This window comes from Salmo salar, chromosome 15 (assembly GCF_965601325.2).
Source record: "Salmo salar chromosome 15, fSalSal1, whole genome shotgun sequence".
NCBI classification, from domain to species: domain Eukaryota; kingdom Metazoa; phylum Chordata; class Actinopteri; order Salmoniformes; family Salmonidae; genus Salmo; species Salmo salar.
In genome coordinates this window covers 77,441,908-77,455,064 of record NC_138305.1, presented here as the reverse complement: position 1 = coordinate 77,455,064, position 13,157 = coordinate 77,441,908, and the positions used below count along the sequence as shown (strand labels likewise).

General features: G+C 43.8%; 1 non-coding gene across 1 annotated transcript; it reads right to left on the bottom strand.

Annotated features, from left to right (window-relative positions):
• Positions 1 to 12,583: 12,583 nt before the first annotated feature.
• Positions 12,584 to 12,658, bottom strand: trnat-ugu (transfer RNA threonine (anticodon UGU)). The gene has a single exon. It is a non-coding gene; the product is annotated as a tRNA-Thr (tRNA).
• Between the last annotated feature and the right edge of the window lie 499 nt (positions 12,659 to 13,157).

Here is a 13,157-nt window from a genome sequence, read left to right as displayed (position 1 = left end):
CATACCTGTCATCATCGTCTCGCGCACCTGCGCCTCATGACACTCACGTGGACTCCATCGCCTCCTTGATTATCTTCCCTGTATACAGTATTTCACTCCCTTTGGTTCCTTCCCCAGGCGTCATTGTTTCGGTTTCAGTTTCCTGTTGGTGCGTTATTTGTGTTTTGTGTTCATTGTTTCTTTTATTTATTAAAACACTCACTGCCTGAACTTGCATCCCGACTCTCAGCGCACTCGTTACAGAATAAAACCTCACCTAAGGGAAGCATCAGGGAGTTTCTGTCACGATCGTTATATAAATAATTGGACCAAGGCGCAGCGTGAGTAGAGTTCCACATATTTATTACAGTGAAACTTCAAAACAATAAAGAATTAACGGACGTGCAATACGTAGCGCACATAGGCACTCATACAAACAATATCCCACAACGCAGGTGGGAAAAGGGACACACTAAGTATGATCCCCAATTAGAGGAAACGATATTCAGCTGCCTCCAATTGGGAACCATACTCACACACCAACATAGAACTATAATAACTAGAAAAAAACCCTAGTCACGCTCTGAGCTATTACACCATAGAGAACCCAGAGGGCTCTCTATGGTCAGGGCGTGACAGTACCCCCCCCCCCCCACCCCCCCAAAGGTGCGGACTCCGACCGCAAAACCTGAACCTAGATGGGGGGTTAGGGTGGCCAACTAGCGTCGGTGGCGGCTCCAGTGCGGGACGTAGCACTCGCTCAGACCGCGAATCCGGCCATGAAGCCGGGCTGAACGCCGTGCCTGGACTGAGCACCAGAAGGCTCCAGCCATGGAGCAGGACTGGACGCCGTGCCTGGACTGGGCACCAGCGCAGAGGAAGGCTCCGGCCATGGAGCGAGACTGGACACCGTGCCTTGACTGGGCACTGGTGCAGGAAGCTCCGGGCCGTGGACCGTCACTGGAGGTTCCGGGCTGTAGACCGTCGCTGGAGACTCAGGGCTGGTGACACACTCTTCAGGGCAAGTGCGGGGAGCCGGCACAGGATGTACCAGACTGGGGAGGCGCACTGGAGGCCTGGTGCGTGGAGCCGACACAGGTTTCACCGGACTGATGACACGCTCTTCAGGGCAAGTGCGGGGAGCCGGCACAGGACGTACAGGCTGGGGAGGCGCACTGGAGGCCTGGTGCGTGGAGCCGGCACAGGTTTCACCAGACTGATGACACGCTCCTCACGGTGAGTGCGGGAAGCCAGCACAGGACGTACCGGACTGGGGAGGTGCACTGGAGGCCTGGTGCGTGGAGCCGGCACAGGTTGCACCAGACTGATGACACGCTCCTCAGGGCGAGTGCGGGGATCCGGCACAGGACGTACCGGGCTGGGAAGGCGCACTGGAGGCCTGGTGCGTGGAGCCGGCACAGGTTGCACCGGACTGAGACTGATGACTCGCTCCTCAGGATGTCTGTGCTGCAGAATACACCTAACCAACATCTCTCACCGATCTCCCTCCTCCAACTGCTCCATCGACTCCCAGACGGTCTCTGGCTCTCTCCGCCCCTTGTGCCCCCCCATAAGCAAATCTTGGGGTTGCCCTTGGGCTGTTTGTGGCTGCGGACCCCGCTGTCCCCGTTTACTCCTCGACGACTCCCGCCAAAAAAGGGTCTCGCATCCACCCAGTATTTCTTCCCATGTCCAACTCTCCTTTACCTCCTGGGCACACTGCTTGGTCCTGTAATGGTGGGATATTCTGTCACGATCGTTATATAAATAACCGGACCAAGGCGCAGCGTGAGTAGAGTTCCACATATTTATTACAGTGAAACTTCAAAACAATAAAGAATTAACAAACGTACAATACGTAGCGCACATAGGCACTCATACAAACAATATCCCACCATGCAGGTGGGAAAAGGGACACACTAAGTATGATCCCCAATTAGAGGCAACGATATTCAGCTGCCTCCAATTGGGAACCATACTCACACACCAACATAGAACTATAATAACTAGAAAACCTCCCTAGTCACGCTCTGACCTATTACACCATAGAGAACCCCGAGGGCTCTCTATGGTCAGGGCGTGACAGTTTATTTTATTTGTGTCAGAGTAATGACTTCGGGTCCGGGAACTGCTACAGTCTCTCATGCCTCAACCAGATCGCCAGGCTTCCCTGCTTCCACCGGCTCGCCAGGTCCTCATGCCTCAGCCGGATTGCCAGGCTCCCCTGCCTCAACCGATCTGTCAGGTTCCTGCGGCCCCAGCTGACTCGACAGGTTCCCGTGCCTCAGCTGGTGTGACAGGTTCTCGCACATCAGCAGGGGTGACCGGTCCGCTCCTGATCCCCGGGTTCGTCCCCTTTGACGGCATCCTGTGGCAGGGGCCACGCGTCGTGGAGGGGGTACTGTCACGTATACTCCCTCTCCGGCCTCTAGGTCATCAGGCTGCCGATTATCCTGCACACCTGTCTCCATCGTCTCGTACACCTGCGCCACCTGACACTCACCTGGACTCCATCACCTCCTTGATTATCTTCCCTGTATCTGGCACTCCCCTTGGTTCTTACCTCAGGTGTTATTGACTCTGTTTTCATGTCGGTGCGTTGTTTGTGTTCATTGTTTCTTTTATTTATTAAAACACTCACTCCCTGAACTTGCATCCCGACTCTCAGCACACTCGTTACAGGTAGTGTGTATGGCCCAGTACATCACTGGGGCCAAGCTTCCTGCCATCCAGGACCTCTATACCAGGCAGTGTCAGAGGAAGGCCCAAACAATTGTCAAAGACTACAGCCACCCTAGTCATAGACTGTTCTCTCTGCTACTGTATGGGCAAGCTCTACCGGAGCGCCATGTCTAGGTCCAAAAGGCTTCTTAACAGCTTCTACCCCGAAGCCATAAGACTCCTGAACAGCTAATCAAATGGGTACCCAGACTATTGGCATTGTACCCCCCTCTCTCTGTTACCCTGATGCTACTCTGTTTATTATCTATGCACAGTCACTTTAACTCTACCTACATGTACGTATTACCTCAAATACCTCGACTAACCTGTGCCCCCGCACATTGACTCTGTACCGGTACCCCCTGTATATAGCCATGCTACTGTTATTTTACTGCTGCTCTTTAATTATTTATTTTTTACTTAACACTTATTTTTCTAAAAACTGCATTGTTGGTTAAGTAAGCATTTCACTGAAATGTCTACACCTGTTGTCTTTGGCGCATGTGACAAATAAAATGTGATTTGATCTGCGGTTATGAGGCCGGTTGGATGTACTGCCAAATTCCCATACCATAACCCCACCGCCACCATGGGGCACTCTGTTCACAATGTTGACATCAGCAAACCGCTCGCCCACACAACGCCATACACGTGGTCTGTGGTTGTGAGGCCAGTTGGACGTACTGCCAAATACTCTAAAATGACATTGGAGGCCAGTTTATGGTACAGCAATTAACATTCAATTCTCTGGCAACAGCTCTGGTGGACATTCCTGCAGTCATGCCAACTGCATGCTCCCTCAAAACTTGAGACCTCTGTGGCATTGTGTTATGTGACAAAACTGCACATTTTAGAGTGACCTTTACTTGTCCTCAGCACAAGGTGCACCTGTGTAATGATCATGCTGTTTAATCAGCTTCTTGATATAACACACCAGTCAGGTGGATGGATTATCTTGGCAAAAGAGGAAGGCTCACTAACAGGGATGTAAACAAATGTGTGCACAAAATTTGAGAGAAATAAGCTTTTTGTGCATATAGAACATTTCTGGGACCTTTTACTTCAGCTCATGAAACATGGGACCAGCACTTTACATGCTGTGTTTATATTTTTGTTCAGTATAGATGCAGGTAGCCTATAGACCCTGATAGGCCAACATCTAATTTCAGGGAAAAGTACACAATGAAACTGACATTAAATGTGGAGAATGATACATTTCCAATAGAGCGGTGACTTGATCACAATTGATAACTTACAATTGAATTAACTAAACATGGCCATTAATAATGGCATAATAACACAAGGCTACAACAAACTGAAGTTATAGGCTATTTATTATATCCGTTTGCCAGCTCCAGGTAGGCTACACAAGTAGCACAAATTGATTTGCAATGTCTCCAGTGGTATAATTTTTACATATTTATTGTATCAAATGGTAGCATATACAGTAGCCTACAATGGCATAGAATGTAATAGCCTACTTGATGGCCAACAGATGCAAATGTATCATTCTCCACATTTAATGTTGTAGACTTTTTCCCATAAGAGAAGCACACGAGGGAGTTCCTTAACTTCCATTTCAAATTTCCACTCACACAGCAGCAGCGCTGGAGACCCAAGAACTGAGCATGCTTAAAACCCTTCTCTTGATACGGTTTTCCACAAGAAAAGTCTACATTAGAATGCAGTTTACTTTAAACCACCTCTGAGCGAATTTATCTAAAGCCTCTAGTGTGCCTGAAGTCTTTTTCCTCTGCTTTGTCGCCGTTATATCAGTTCTAGTGCGTTAATATGTTTTATGGAAAATGGGTTGGAAATAGGCCATTATGGAGACACCTAGCCTTTCTAAATAGCCTACCTACAACTGGTAAAAAGTTGTCAAACGTGCTCGCATGCTGCTCTGTCTCCATGACTCAGCTGCCTGCTGCAGCAATCTCAACCAGTGCCCTTAACACCCCTCTCCATCACTCACTCACTCACTCACTCACTCACTCACTCACTCACTCACTCACTCACTCACTCACTCACTCACTCACTCAGTAACAACCTGTTAACCGCCTGATAGTCAGCAGCAGGTTACAGTGAAATATATGTTTTGTTGTTGAGAAATGTCATGGCGGCCACAGTGCAATTTAGAAGTTGCCCAAAAAACTGCAACATGCGACTAATACATTTTCACCCGCGACATCGTTTTTAAAGTTGCCCAATTTGGCCAGAAAAAAACAGACATGGCAACCCTGGTTAGTGGAAAAGCCAAACGAATGATTCACATCCGGTGAAATATCTGGCTCATTGGTTACGGGCCAAACACTTAAAAGACACACCCTCGTCCACTTACCCTTGCCTTATGCCCTTGGGGGAATCCCTGTCACCATCTTGGTGGGCGGTCCAAATGATTAGCCAAGCAAGGGAAGTTTGCTACGTAAGCCCCTCAGCCCTCGTTTTTAGTCGAGTTTGCGAGTGTACAATTACGGCTGCAGTCCAAACACTTAAAAGACATACCTTATCCCCTCAGCCCTCAAATTAACGTATCATGACATCTGACGAGTATACACTTGCAGGGCAAGGGGCGAGGGAGGAAGGAATGATTTTTAAATGGACCTTGGCCAGAAATTCGTCGTTAGTTCATCCCGCGATAATTGTGTTTTCAGCCACCGGTAGCTTGTGGGTGCTTTATATGTGCTACAATCAATTATGAGTGTCTACTCATATTAAATATATAATTATAAATATACGCATACTGTATAATAGCTAGCAAATTAATTAGCTAACTAACGTTAGCCTGCCTAGCTGGAACTTCTGAAGAAGGTTAATGTTTTATTTCTACAATTTCCAAAAGATAACCAAACAAAAACATATTTACATTTTACGAGACGTGTTTGTGCTGTCATGTGTATTAGTAGCACATTTTCTAACTTAATTGCATTCGTTTTTACTTACACTTCAATGTTGACTTCTCCATTGATGTTGTTTTTAAGTTTTTGCAGACTTTTCTTTGCGGATATACAATCGTCGCAAATTGAATTATGGGGAGTTTCAGGCCCCGGAGTGAACATAATTGTACACTCAAACTCGACTAGAAACGATGACTGCGGGGCTTACGTTGCAAACTTCCCTTGCTTGGCTAATCATTTGGACCGCCCTCCAAGATGGCGACGGGAATTCCCCCAAGGGCATAAGGCGAGGGTAAGTTGACGAGGGTGTGCCTTTAATGGGGCCTAAAACTCTCCATAATTCAATTCGCGACTAAGAAAACTCAGCCAAAAATTAAAACCCCAACGTAAATATATGGAGTCAACATACAAGTGTAAGTAAAAACAAATGTAAATAAGTTAAAAATTGTGCTACTAATGCACATGACGGCGCTAACACGTATCATAAAGGTCATGGTGTTTTTGTTTGGTTAGCTTTTGGAAATTGTTGAAATAAAACATTTTCCTTCTTCAGAAATTCCAGCTGGGCAGGCTAAAGTTATTTTGCTAATTCATTTGCTAGCTATCATACAGTAGGCATATATTAATAATTATATATTTAATGTAAGTAGACATGCAATCATAATTGACTGTAGCACATATAAAGCACCCACAAGCTACCGGTGGCTGAAAACACAATCATCACGGGATGAGCGAGTGACGAATTTCCAGGCAAGGGTGGTCCATTTAAAAATCATTCCTTCCTCCCTCGCCCCTTTTTTTTACATTATTAAAAAAAAAAATGTAACAACAAATCAATACAGGAAGTACATGTGGGAACACAAGTATATATGAATAATATACAATTGGGCTAGGGGGTACAATATCACATTACATAAGGACCTTTAGGGACATACATACACTTATAATTCTAACAGCTTTTTTGTTAGTAGAGTATTTAATTGTCTTAAAATACAGTTCAATTTATTTTTGTAAGGTAAGAAAATGTGTTTGTTTGTTTGTAAATTTACATTTGTGAATATGAAATTTGGCCAAAAGAATAATGAAATTAATTACATAATGTTTCATCTTATTTCTATCGTAGGTAAAGAATCCAAGCAGTACATCTCTCCACAATAGTGTAAGATCTTCATAAATGTGTTCAATTATATATCTACTGATGTCTTGCCACAGTTTTCTTGCATGAATACAATGCCAAAAAAGATGCAACACTGTTTCTGGGTCGTCATTACAAAAGGAGCAATTTGAGTTGATGTTTTCCTTAAACTTCTTCATATAGTGGTTGTCAGGATAATATTTATGAATAATTTTAAAGGAAACTTCCTTAATTTTGTTAACAAGTAGGTATGTGTTTGGCAACATCCACACTTTTTTCCAACAGATATTATCAAGAAATCTATTCCAATAAGGCATGACATAAGGTATAGATACAACATCCTGCTGAAACAAGGTTCATATCGCTCTGAGACTGCACTTGTGAAGGTGGTAAATGACCTTTTAATGACGTCAGACCGAGGCTCTGCATCTGTCCTCGTGCTCCTAGATCTTAGTGCCGCTTTTGATACCATCGATCACCACATTCTTTTGGAGAGATTGGAAACCCAAATTGGTCTACATGGACAAGTTCTGGCCTGGTTTAGATCTTATCTGTCGGAAAGATATCAGTTTGTCTCTGTGAATGGTTTGTCCTCTGACAAATCAATTGTAAATTTCGGTGTTCCTCAAGGTTCCGTTTTAGGACCACTATTGTTTTCACTATATATTTTACCTTTTGGGGATGTCATTCGAAAACATAATGTTAAATTTCACTGCTATGCGGATGACACACAGCTGTACATTTCAATGATACATGGTGAAGCCCCAAAATTGCCCTCGCTAGAAGCCTGTTTTTCAGACATAAAGAAGTGGATGGCTGCAAACTTTCTACTTTTAAACTCGGACAAAACAGAGATGCTTGTTCTAGGTCCCAAGAAACAAAGAGATCTTCTGTTGAATCTGACAATTAATCTGGATGGTTGTACAGTCATCTCAAATAAAACTGTGAAGGACCTCGGCGTTACTCTGGACCCTGATCTCTCTTTTGAAGAACATATCAAGACTGTTTCAAGGACAGCTTTTTTCCATCTACGTAACATTGCAAAAATCAGAAACTTTCTGTCCAAAAATGACGCAGAAAAATTTATCCATGCTTTTGTTACTTCTAGGCTGGACTACTGCAATGCTCTACTTTCCGGCTACCCGGATAAAGCACTAAACAAACTTCAGTTAGTGCTAAATACGGCTGCTAGAATCCTGACTAGAACCAAAAAATGTGATCATATTACTCCAGTGCTAGCCTCCCTACACTGGCTTCCTGTTAAGGCAAGGGCTGATTTCAAGGTTTTACTGCTAACCTACAAAGCATTACATGGGCTTGCTCCTACCTATCTTTCCGATTTGGTCCTGCCGTACATACCTACACGTACGCTACGGTCACAAGACGCAGGCCTCCTAATTGTCCCTAGAATTTCTAAGCAAACGGCTGGAGGTAGGGCTTTCTCCTATAGAGCTCCATTTTTATGGAATGGTCTGCCTACCAATGTGAGAGACACAGACTCAGTCTCAACCTTTAAGTCTTTACTGAAGACTTATCTCTTCAGTAGGTCCTATGATTAAGTATAGTCTGGCCCAGGAGTGTGAAGGTGAACGGAAAGGCTGGAGCAACGAACTGCCCTTGCTGTCTCTGCCTTGCCGGTTCCCCTCTTTCCACTGGGATTCTCTGCCTCTAACCCTTTTACAGGGGCTGAGTCACTGGCTTACTGGTGTTCTTCCATGCCGTCCATGGGAGGGGTGCGTCACTTGAGTGGGTTGAGTCACTGATGTGGTCTTCCTGTCTGGGTTGGCGCCCCCCCTTGGGTTGTGCCATGGCGGAGATCGTTGTGGGCTATACTCGGCCTTGTCTTAGGACGGTAAGTTGGTGGTTGGCGACATCCCTCTAGTGGTGTGGGGGCTGTGCTTTGGCAAAGTGGGTGGGGTTATATCCTGCCTGTTTGGCCCTGTCCGGGGGTATCATCGGATGGGGCCACAGTGTCTTCTGATCCCTCCTGTCTCAGCCTCCAGTATTTATACTGCAGTAGTTTATGTGTCGGGGGGCTAGGGTCAGTCTGTTACATCTGGAGTATTTCTCTTGTCTTATCCGGTGTCCTGTGTGAATTCAAATATGCTCTCTCTAATTCTCTCTTTCTCTCTTTCTGTCTTTCTCTCGGAGGACCTGAGCCCTAGGACCATGCCTCAGGACTACCTGGTATGATGACTCCTTGCTGTCCCCAGTCCACCTGGCCGTGCTGCTGCTCCAGTTTCAACTGTTCTGCCTGCGGCTATGGAACCCTGACCTGTTCACCGGATGTGCTTGTTGCACCCTCGACAACTACTATGATTATTATTATTTGACCATGCTGGTCATTTATGAACATTTTAACATCTTGACCATGTTCTGTTATAATATCCACCCTGCACAGCCAGAAGAGGACTGGCCACCCCTCATAGCCTGGTTCCTCTCTAGGTTTCTTCCTAGGTTTTTGGCCTTTCTAGGGAGTTTTTCCTAGGGAGTTTTTCCTAGCCACCGTGCTTCTTTCACATGCTTTGCTTGCTGTTTGGGGTTTTAGGCTGGGTTTCTGTACAGCACTTTGAGATATCAGCTGATGTACGAAGGGCTATATAAATAAATTTGATTTGATTTGATTTTTTGTTGAATGGACCAAAAGAGAAACACATTTTTCCTACTGATGAGTCAACTGGGTCAATGGAAAGTAGGCTCTGATGGTCAGGTCTTGACATGTTCCTGAATAATAAAGCAACACCTGAGGGAATGGCATCTAAAACAATTGCAAAAACTTTAGGTGTTGCAGGAACCTTGTCCTCCCTCCTCCCTCCCTCGCCCCTTGCCCTACAAGTGTATACTCGTCAGACGTAATAATACGTCATCAGAAGTGTCCACTTAATTTGAGGGCTGAGGGGATAGGGTGTGTCTTTTAAGTGTTTGGACTGCAGTCATTGTTCTCTGTGGTTTCTTGGTAGCTGTCATCTGCTTTTGAGAGCTGATAACGCCCAACTAGGAGAGGTAGGTTACTGTAGTTGAAGCAGCAAATTCTGAGTGTGAATAATGCGAAAATATGTGATTTTAATACAATAGGTAGGCTAACGCATACAAAGCAGAAAAAGGACCATTTCCAAATAGTCTGTGGGACAACAAAAATATTTTCAACCCAAAGTCATCTGTCTGACTGCCCGCTCCCGCACCCATCATGAAAAATTATCTCTGTCGGGACTCGCAGGTCCAGCAGGCATCCCACGGGAATGCAGCTCTCTAGTGCAGTCAGTACACAACACTATACTCATCATGTTTTAGAAGAATCAGATGGTGACAGTAGTCCCAGCAGGGTCAGACAGCCAGGGAAGACCAGTCTATTGAGCTCAGGAGAATTTTGCAGTACATTAGCAATATCAGTGAATGATAGAACGCTCTATCTTGAATAGATGGATACACCTACAGTAGCTACGGGACAGCAGCTTAAGCTTAAAGCTACAGTCTGGGATCTGGGAATAACGGTCATTTCAATTATTGAACCATTGATTGTATTCTTGGATAATATAATGTATAAATGTACACCAAGGTAATTATTTGTCATGCCTCATTTAACCTCTCTGGGGTATGTGGGATGGTAGCGTCCCACCTCGCCAACAGCCAGTGAAATAGCAGAGCGCCAAATTCAAAACAACAAAAATCTCATAATTCAAATTTCTCACACATACAAGTATTATACACCATTTTAAAGATAATCTTCTTGTTAATCCAACCACAGTGTCGATTTCAAAAAGGCTTTACGGCGAAAGCATAGCATTAGATTATGTTAGGACAGCACCTAGACAAGAAAAACCACACAGTCATTTTTCAAGCAAGGAGAGGCGTCACAAAAACCGGAAATACAGCTAAAATTAATCACTAACCTTTGATGATCTTCATCAGATGGCACTCATAGGACTTCATGTTACACAATACATGTATGTTTTGCTCGATAAAGTTCATATTTATATCCAAAAAAACCATTTTACATTGGCGTGTAATGTTCAGAAATGTTTTGCCTCCAAAACCTCCGGTGAATGAGCACATCAATTTACAGAAATACTCATCATAAACGTTGATAAAAGATACAAGTGTTACGCACAGAATTATAGATAAACATTTCCTTAATGCAACCGCTGTGTCAGATTTCAAAAAAGCTTTACGGTGAAAGCAAACTTTTCAATAATCTGAGTACAGCGCTCAGACATCAAAACAAGCCATACAGATACCCACCATTTTGGAGTCAACAGAAGTCAAAAATAACATTATAAATATTCACTTACCTTTGATGATCTTCATCGGAATGCACTCCCAGGAATCCCAGTTCCACAGTAAATGTTTGTTTTGTTTCGATAAAGTCCATATTTATGTCCAAATACCTCCTTTTTGTTCGCGCGTTCAGTTCACTATTCCAAATGCAGTAAGCGCATGCACTGGGTACAGACGAAAAGTCAAACGATGTCAAACATGTCAAACGATGAATGTCAGAGGACAAACCATTCACAGAATATAACACAATAGATCTGGTAGAAGAAAATACAAAGAAAAAACCAACCATTCTTTTCTACCACCATCTTTGAAATGCAACAGAAAGGTTCCAAATCTAGCCATCACTCTGGTTGTAATTCACAAGTGTCCACAAGAGGGCATCAGTGTATGTGCAAAGTTTCAGACTGATAACTTGAAGTATGAGCAAGCTACATGACATTTAGTGTAAAGTCACCCAGGTACATTTGGGAAAATCGTGAAGGAGACATTTACATTTACATTGCATTTTTCTGCAAGAATATCGTCAAATCTGTATACTTGGACTTTGATTTAGCTTTTCCAGTATTAGTAGCCATATTGTAAGTTCAACATTTGCAAAACACCCAGTTTTCATAACTTCATAACTCTCCACGTTCTTGCAATTTTTGTTCAGAAGGAAAAGGCTTGCTGTCGCAAAATTGTGTGACAGATACGGGGTTCCGCATACACCCGTAAAGCCCAGCTCATTGGCTATCTAGCTAGCTTTGTTTGACCCCGATTGGTGCTTATTTTACAAAGTTACAGTCAATCAAGTGAAGACCGCCCGTGTCATCGGCGCGCCATGAAGGCATCGCTCTCTGTCCACATTTGGTGTCCTATAGGATATACTACACTCCTAATGATATAGTGAAGTCTGGTTACGTTCTAGGATCTCTGAGGAATAAATACGAATGTAATTTGACTGGTTGAAACAACGTTTAGAGTTAGATTTTCACAGATTCCTTTCTTGCAAATTGAACGAATGGAAATACAAAATCGATCGTGCATGCTATATGGAGCTTTTTAGGATATGAAAAAGGATGTTATCTAACAAAACGACACTTCATGTTATCTCTGGGACCCTTGGGATGATAAATCAGAGCAAGATTTCAGAATGTAAGTATACATTTCACCTTCAGAGGTGAATTTATCAAACCTATCGCGGTGAAAAAGGTGTTTTGTTGTTAGGAGCTCTCCTCAAACAATAGCATGGCATTTCTTCTCAGTAATATCTACTGTAAATTGGACAGTGCGGCTATATTAACAAGAATTTAAGCTTTCAGCTTATAAGACACTTATATGTCCCGGCATTTGTTGTTTCTCTAAAATATGCGATCCTGACACACGACGCTGCAGCTGCCCTGTTGACAGGACACCTATCCCTAAGTTAGCATATTTAATATTGATCTCTTGATCTCTTGATGACTGTGGCCATTTTTGCTTACTTTTTGTTTTAAATACATTTTACATTTACATTTTAGTCATTTAGCAGACGCTCTTATCCAGAGCGACTTACAGTAGTGAATGCATACATTTCATACATTTTTTTTTTTTTTCTGTGCTGGCCCCCCGTGGGAATCGAACCCACAACCCTGGCGTTACAAACACCATGCTCTACCAACTGAGCTACAGGGAAGAGATGGCATATTGGATTGTGTAAAAATGCAGGAAATGAGCTTTAGATACCCCGAAAACTTCTGGGGGAGGACCCTGTCCTGATTATGCCCCCCCACTTTGAAAATCAAGGTGGCGCCCCTGACTTCATTTAAACTGCAGTACCAAAAGTGCCTTCTAAGCACAGTGGAAAGCATGCTTCCAGACCGGAACCCTGGCCCCATGACTAGGACAAGGCTAAAACATTTTGGCTCATTTCAACAAAATGTTTGGTTTATAAAAGGGCTAGTATTTCAATATATTTGAGGAATATTGTTCTGCTGCATGTCACATAAATTGAATAAAAATAGGCCACCTCTTTAAAATTGGGGAATTTGCCCTGGAAGATTCAAAGATCCCACAGAATGAATGCCCCCGAAATACAGAAAATGTGTTGATCGATTCACCCTATCAGACATCCTATAGCCTAATAAAATAACTATATATGTCCCTAACACACTGCTAGTGCTACCCTGTAGGCT